This window comes from Adiantum capillus-veneris, chromosome 8, assembly GCF_014529385.1.
Source record: "Adiantum capillus-veneris isolate H3 chromosome 8, ASM1452938v2, whole genome shotgun sequence".
In the NCBI taxonomy this organism is placed as follows: Eukaryota; Viridiplantae; Streptophyta; class Polypodiopsida; order Polypodiales; family Pteridaceae; genus Adiantum; species Adiantum capillus-veneris.
In genome coordinates, this window is record NC_140938.1 from 18,176,058 (window position 1) to 18,184,328 (window position 8,271).

The following is an 8,271-nucleotide window of genomic DNA, read 5'->3' on the forward strand; positions in this document are numbered from 1 at the left end:
ACAAAGCACCCGAATCAAGAACCCATGTGTGGGACACTTCACCACTAACAAGTAGTTCAGTTGGCATAGAACTTTGTAAAGTCAAAGTTTCTTGTGCATCAAAATACGTCTGAATGTTCAGTCAACACATTAATGTCTTGCGCATCATTGTCATCTTGAACTATGTTCAGCTCTTCAATCTTAACTGAACTCTTTGGCTTTTCGTCTTTCACATCATGATCCTTGACTTTGCTCTTGCCCTTATCATGCTTCCAAGCATGACAATATTTCTTTATGTGACCATACTTATCACAATAATGGCATTGTATATTGCGGCGACCACGAGACTTTGATCTACTTTTTGACGCATCTATATTGCCCTCTTTTTTGAATTCACTGTGCCAAGAACAACCTTTACATTGTTTATCATCCTTTTGCACATGATGAGCTTTGCCATGATGCGAGCTACTCATAGTCTTTCGAGCATTTCCTCTGACAAAAGAGAACTAGTGACATCATTGTACAAGAGTGTACCATTAGGAGCAATATTAGTGACAATTGTGCAAAAGATATCCCATGATGGTGGCAGCGAACAAAGCAAGAAGATTGCTTTCATCTCATCAAAATTTGGGCAAACAAAGAGTCAAAGTCACTGATATGACTGGCAACAATGGCTGACTCCTTCATGCGAAGGTTAAAGAGTTTTTGCATCATGAAAACCTTATTACTAGCCGTATCTTTTTTATAAGTGTTGCATAACTTTTGCCATTAAGCATAGGCAATATCACATTCTAACACTGAAAGTATACTAAATCGGCAAGGTGCAGTTTAATGGTAAACCTACATAGCTCATCAAGCTCTTCCCGCTGAAAGTGAGTCAAGTTCATGTCTTCAGTTCAGGCCGCATAGATAATAGGCAATTTCTGTTTCTTTTGGATAAGCACATTTGCATTTGGTTTTTCCAAAGCTAAAAATTAGTGCCATCAAACTTCTTTATGTCATAGATATCACGCTCGTTGGTAGTAGACATTATGACAAGTCCAAGAGATTCTGGGAAAATTTTGGCAGAGTCTCCTTTATATTTGGGACTATATCAATCAAAATATAAGAGACAAATTGACCAATATGTCAATCAAAGTGCATACAGAGGACAATTCCACTCACAAGGCATACAATATAGAGATTAATTGAGGTGCATAAATTGTCACACTGATGATAGACCGCCAACTTGGCATCAAGAGCACCTATCCCACTCTATACATGTCCTAGGGCGAGGTCACGTAAGGGTAACTCAAGCTACCTATATCTCCGAAGGTATCTCCACATTTGAGAATACCTTAGCTCAAGAAAACCTCACCACGACCCTCTCAACATAGGATATGCAACAAACGTATAGCCAAGTCTCAAAAATGGCTATCTTTAGGACCAAGTCTCAAAAATGACCGGGACTGCCGTATAAGCCAAAAGTGGCTCCTCAAAGGGTGTACAAAGGCAGTATCCACAAATAAGTACAAGATCTGATAATGCGCTCAAACAGGCGCCAAAAGCATATGCATACAACCTTCCACCTGAGAGCGAAACCACTACCAAAAAACACGCTCTAAGAAAGAGCAAACACTGCCACAAAACAAAATGTGGAATCTTCAATGCACACTTACAAAAAACCGGTAGTAATATGATAGTAAATCGGCAAGCTATGCCAAACCATAGTCTCAAGTTGCACCAAATCACTTGCATAAAGCATAGCCAACTCAAGCAGGACTCAAATCTTATAAATATTTGTAGTTAATTTATTATGAAGTTGATGCTACATTGGACCTCAAGCTCAAGATTTGAGCCTAGACGGGGTCAAGGATAAGTTTTTGCAACACAAAGCTTAGATTGAACTCAACTCTCAACTTTGAATTCAACTCATTGTTCCGCTTCAACTGTAGTTCCATTCAAAGCAAGGTGCGAGAGTCCAGAACATGAGTTTATGTTTCCAAGGTATCCATATCCAAGATAACTGGAAGTGTGGTTGGATCTTAAACTCAAAATTGAGATTTTTGGTTTTTAAATTTTTGAGATATTTGGTCAATAAACTATGAAGTGGAGTTTTGTAGATCAAACGCAATTGAAAAGGCATGTTTTCCAATAAATCAAGGATCAAATATCCACCTATGTGTGTGTGTGTGTGTGTGTGTGTGTGTGTGTGTGAGAGAGAGAGAGAGAGAGAGAGAGAGAGAGAGATGGGTTTCTCCAAACAAAAGATGGGAATTATTTATAGTTGTATTAAAGCTCATGAGAAAGCACATGTATCGGCTAAATTTTGCAAAAATTGAAAAGAAAGTAAATTATGGTAATTACTCAAAGATATTTGTATTGTATTGTTAGAAAAACTATAAGCTCAAACGAATGTAGTGTAGATGTTATGATTTGGTTCTCTCTCATCTATATCTTCTCTCTTTACATTCAATACACACACACACACACACACACACACACACACACACACATATATATATATATATTATATATATATATATATATATATATATATATATATATATATATTATATATATATATATATATATATGGGGAAATTAAAAAATTGGCCCGTTACATGGCAGAGGATTTTTAAGATATTGAGCTAGACCCCAAGCTCAATTTTTGAGCCTCAAAGCTTAGATTGAACTCAACTCATGAGAAAGCACATGTATCGGCTAAATTTTGCAAAAATTGAAAAGAAAGTAAATTATGGTAATTACTCAAAGATTTTTGTATTGTATTGTTAGAAAAACTATAAGCTCAAACGAATGTAGTGTAGATGTCATGATTTGGTTCTCTCTCATCTATATCTTCTCTCTTTACATTCATACATATATATATATATATATATATATATATGGGGAAATTAAAAAATTGGCCCCTTACATGGCAGAGGATTTGTAAGATATTGAGCTAGACCCCAAGCTCAATTTTTGAGCCTCAAAGCTTAGATTGAACTCAACTCTCAAGGTTGAATTCATTAATCTTGTAATTTGTTCAACATTCAACTCATTGTTCCTCTTCAGACGTAATTCCATTCAAAGCAAGGTGTGAGAGTCCACAACATGAGTTTATGTTTCCAAGGTATCCATATCCAAGCTAAGTGGAAGTGTGTTTGGATCTTAAACTCAAAATTGAGATTTTTTGTTTTCAAAATTTTGAGATATTTGGTCGATAAATTATGGATTGGAGTTTTGTAGATCAAGCACAATTGAAAATGTATGTTTTCCAATAAATCAAGGATCAAATATCCACCTGTGTGTGTGTGTGTGTGTGTGTGTGTGTGTGAGTGAGAGAGAGAGAGAGAGAGAGAGAGAGAGAGAGAGAGAGAGAGAGATGGGCTTCTCCAAAGAAAAGATGGGAATTGTTTACAATTGTATCAAAGTTCATGAGAAAGCACATGCATCGGTCAAATTTTGCAAAATTTGAAAAGAAAGTAGATTTTGGTAATCACTCAAAGATATATATATTTCATTGTTAGAAAAACTATAAGCTCAACCGAATGCAGTGTAGATGCCCCTTACACGGTAGAGGATCTGTAAGATATAAAGCTAGAAGGTCTTAATAATGGACTGAAATTGACAAATTGGAGCATATGGTTCTTGAGGATATGCAGGAAAAAAAGAATTAAAAGTTTGATGGTGATTGCCAAGATATGCTTGCGAAAACTGTTAACAAGGAGAAACCATGCATTGCCTATAAATCAAGAGCCAGCTTCAAGTACCTTGTCTTAAATGCTCATACCAACCACACATGCCGTGATTGCCAAGATATGCTTGCGAAAACTGTTTAACAAGGAGAAACCATGCCACAACCATGCATTGCCTATAATCAAGAGCCAGCTTCAAGTACCTTGGCCTTAATGTCCATACCAAGCACAAATGCCGTGAATGTTCGATGCATCATTTTGAAGCCATGAACTGAGCCTACTATTGTGCATTTGAAAACATGTGTCAATATCAAATGTTAGCTTCTCATGAAATATCTCTTTGACACCTGCTAATGCCTATATTTTGCTACGGCATTGAAATGTGGGGTTGTATCATTAGTGCACTCTCCACCAAGAGCATTAAAGACGCTAGTGAAGAATCACACAAACACAAGTGGGCATGGAGATGGAAGAAGAAGTACATACGAGCATGGTTTTCATCTCTACTAGTGTACTAGATAGCCATGAGGTATAGATAGAAAATTGCGACACGCATACCTTTTGAGTATCATTCTTCCTTCTTGGCTATTATCATGATGTGTAAAACACACGTAGGATCGTCGGGTACGTGTTTTTGCCGCGGCACTAGGAGAGAGGCAGTTTTCTGGTGGCTTGTATATGCACCCACGACTCCAAAAGTAGGGAATTATCTCAATGCAATAAGGCCGGCGTGGCATCAGTCCCACAGGGCAAGCCGTGGGGCGGAGCAGGTATAAAAGCCAGAGAGAGCACGCTGGGTAGCGCATACCTTTCTCGGCCTTTTGGCTAAGATCAAGTGTAGTATCTGTTCTTATCAGTTTAATATCTGATACGTGGTCCATCGGGCCACATGATATTAACCTAATTTTTCTCACGGGGGCAGCCCCCTCCCGGCAGCTTGCTGCCCGGGGGCTGCGCGCGTCGCCTCTGTATTGCACTGCCTCAGAGGCCTGGCGCACCCCCCTTCCAAATTTTCAAACTCAAATCTCTTCTGCGATGGCCCCACAAAACGCTTTGAAACTTGTCTGCTGTGATGAGCAGTGGCTGATGACGAATTGGATTTCGTTGCTTTGAGACATGCCAATCGGGATTGCTCAGAGAAAAAGAGGCTTGATAGCACATCAGAGAGCATGACCGGTGAAGTTTACCATCTCTCGAGCAGAACAACTCTAGCCCAACAAAGGGTGTCATGTCTAGGCATACAAGCACACACTGCAAGAAGGGCTTCCAAGGCTCATCCCACGCACTTGAGCATCTCGGCTTTGCCCAGACTAGGCAGAATAATAGTAGCGTGCCAAGCAACATGGGCGAGAAGGACAGATGCCCCTATCAGTGACGGTGATTCCATCTTGCATTGAGATTGCAAGGCTCTTAGGCCTACTGGAGGTTGTGTTTCAAGAGATGGCATGCTGGCTTTTGCATCACTTATTGAAAGTGTTACTTTCTTGCATCCTGTCAAAGCGCATGTTGAGGTTGCATCTGATGCAGGTCCTAAATCCTTGGTAATGAAGTTTGCATAAACCATACGCACCGGAATCCTGACAAGCCAAGACCTCTCTCTCATCGAAGTTGTCGCCCCTCAACGGAATGGCTCGATACCAATGGGAGGGCATCATAGAAAGATCTTAGACAATGATCATGCCTCCGCGGAGGAGGCCATACCACCCTATGCATACTTCCTATTGCATCCAAGATTGTTTTAAAAAAGTGGTTATGGTGGGGGGATTTTTTAATTTCTTTTGCTAAGGATTTGGTCTCGAGAGAGAATATTGTCCAGCCAACATGTTGAGCCTGAAGCTCAGCTCATGTGTGGTACAACTTTTCAATTAACTAAATTTTCTCTAAGAAATGGCAACTTCTTTTCGTCATTTGAGATGTGTGGATTGTTTGCTTTTGATCATGTCGATCCATATCACCTTTGAATCTAGCAAAGACCATGTTAGTTTTTTTCCTTGTTTACCCATTTCTTTTCCACTAGAAGTCATCTACTAAACTGTTCACTTCACCCATGAGCTAAAGGGGGGGCAATATGGGATAGTATCTAAGAAGTATTCCTGCAAGTTCTCCATACACTTGGTTGTATAAGACACCTTCCATTGTGCATTTGTACATCTCTCTCTCTCTCTCTCTCTCTCTCTCTCTCTCCACCATATAAGGGTATCCAAGTATGGCATTGCTATCAAGCAATTCTCCATCACAAGTCTCTTCCTATGGGAAACCAAGCTACAATCACAAGGAAGTGTTGACGGCCAAACACAGAAGGAGCCTTTCCAAACTTCTTGCATCATTATTTTTTGAAGCGGAATGACATCTTTGTAATGTTTTGTGCGGCCAATATTCTTTATGGGAACGAGCCTCTAAGGAGGAATTGCATATAAGCCTTTTTTGCTCGAGGTTTTTATCTATGTAAATATGGTATCAGAAAAAGATCTTAGACAATGACCATGCCTGAACGGAGGAGGCCGTACCACCCTAGGCATATTTCCTATTGCATCAAAAATTGTTTTAAAAAAAGTGGTTATGGTGGGGGATTTTTTATTCTCTTTCGCTAAGGATTTGGTCTCAAGAGGGAGTATTGGCCAACCGGCAAGTTGAGCCTATAGCTCATGTGTGGGACAACCTTTCAATTAACTAAATTTTCTCTATGCAATGGCAGCTTCTTTTCATCATTTGAGACGTGTGGATTGTTTGCTTTTGATCATGTCGACGCATATCACCTTTGAATCTAGCAAAGACCATGCTAGTTTTTTTCCTTATTGCTACCATGTTTACCCATTTCTTTTCCACTAGACGTCATCTAAACTATTCACTTCACCCGTGAGCTAAAGGGGGGCAATATGGGCTGGTATCTCACTCTATAGAGCTTCTACTAGTGGGAATGTTCTACATTTGTACATCTCTCTCTCTCTCTCTCTCTCTCTCTCTCTACCATATAAGGTAATCCAAGTATGGCATTGGTATCAAGCAATTCTCCATCACATGTCTCTTCCCATGGGAAACCAAGCTACAATCACAAGGAAGGAAATAATTTGGAAGATAGTCACTAAAGATGAGCATGAGCATATTCATATAGATCCAAGCCAACAATTGGCATGTGCCCTTAGCTAATAATCTTTTCAAGATCTTAACCTCACTAAAATGGGCAATTATCTTTACTTTGGCAACCACGTTTGATATAAATTCACATCCCAAAGGAGCCTTGTCTAATGAAGAAACTATATACACTAAAGGTTGCCAGCAATGTCATTATATATTTAGAGCATGTTTCATACTTCTCATGCCTACTTGATAAGTACACATTGGTATGAGTACCACCATGTCCACAATAGAAACAAGGTGCATTCTTATAGGTGGTTTATTTGAAGGGTAAATTCTCGTCATTTATCGAACAATGTGGTGATGCAATAATTAGGACTCTATGTTAGTTATACAAGCGGGATAGAGCTATAGTCATGGGTTGCAAGCAATTGGAGGAGAAGACCGGGATCCACCAACATCTAAACAGTCCGAGGCCTACACTTGACCTTAGCCATAATAGCACCAAAGGTCAATCTATATTGTATATATTGATGGGAGAGACCCACGGGTGTTTTCTTGTGGTTGCAGCTAGGTTTAGGTATGTTTTCTTTGAGCCTTAGTAAGCACAAACATGTCACAATTCATGGCAAAAAAACACGGGCTGTACATTGTTGACGTGGCAGGTTGGATGTTGGGAGTTTTTCTGTCAATTAATGAAAGCATTTGACTTTTAGAACTTTTGTTGGAAATACTCGGCTTTAGAGATCTCTTATCAAGAGGTTTAATTAGATCTCTTGTCAAGGGGCTTAATTTCTTTAATTTCATTAGTGATCCTGGTTATATGCCTATGCATGGTGATATGGTTCCAATATCTTGATCTGTCAGAAAAGGAGAGTCATGAGTTTGTGCTCCCGCATATGTCACAACTTGGTGATGTGGCATGTCTGCTTCTGGACTGGAAGAAAAGAGGAGAGCTTGTGAACAAAAAGGTGAACCTGAGTCAAGGCCATAATGAGCACAAAACGTGGCACAATCCTGGTGGAAGACATGGGCCACACGTTGTTGACGTGGCAAGCTCAATGTTGGGAGCTTTGCGCCAACTATTGAAAGCATTGACTTTCAGAACTTTTGAGCATTACTTTTTGAAAGCTGCTTTTGGGGACATTGGTGCAGATAAAGTGAGTCTATGCTAGGAAGAGCAAGAAGCAGGGATATGGGTGTCTAAAGTGTATGCTAGGGTGATACCCGGGGGAATTCACTCTTTATAATACAAAACAGGACGCCACCTGCGAGCGGACAACTTTGATAAAACCCCTATATACGACTCATATTAGGGAATATGACCCCCTTTCTACGCTTATACGACAATCAATGAAGAAAACTATCATACCCCTATCTTATATATAAAATTTAGGTCGCACATAATCTAACTGAGTAAAATCTAGTCAAAGAGTGTGTAGCATAGTGAATTGCAACGTACTAAGGAACCACTTTTGTTGATAACTAGATATACCCTCAATGTGTCTTAGTTTGACTTTCAAATTATGTGCCCGATCAA

At 39.6% G+C, this 8,271-nt stretch overlaps 1 non-coding gene and 1 pseudogene across 1 annotated transcript; one reads left to right on the top strand and one right to left on the bottom strand.

The window, feature by feature from the left end:
* Nucleotides 1-4,423: 4,423 nt before the first annotated feature.
* Nucleotides 4,424-5,776, bottom strand: LOC147451749 (uncharacterized; annotated as a pseudogene).
* LOC147451750 (U2 spliceosomal RNA) lies at nt 4,461-4,659 on the top strand. Its single transcript, XR_015189067.1, has one exon. It is a non-coding gene; the product is annotated as a U2 spliceosomal RNA (small nuclear RNA).
* Nucleotides 5,777-8,271: the final 2,495 nt, after the last annotated feature.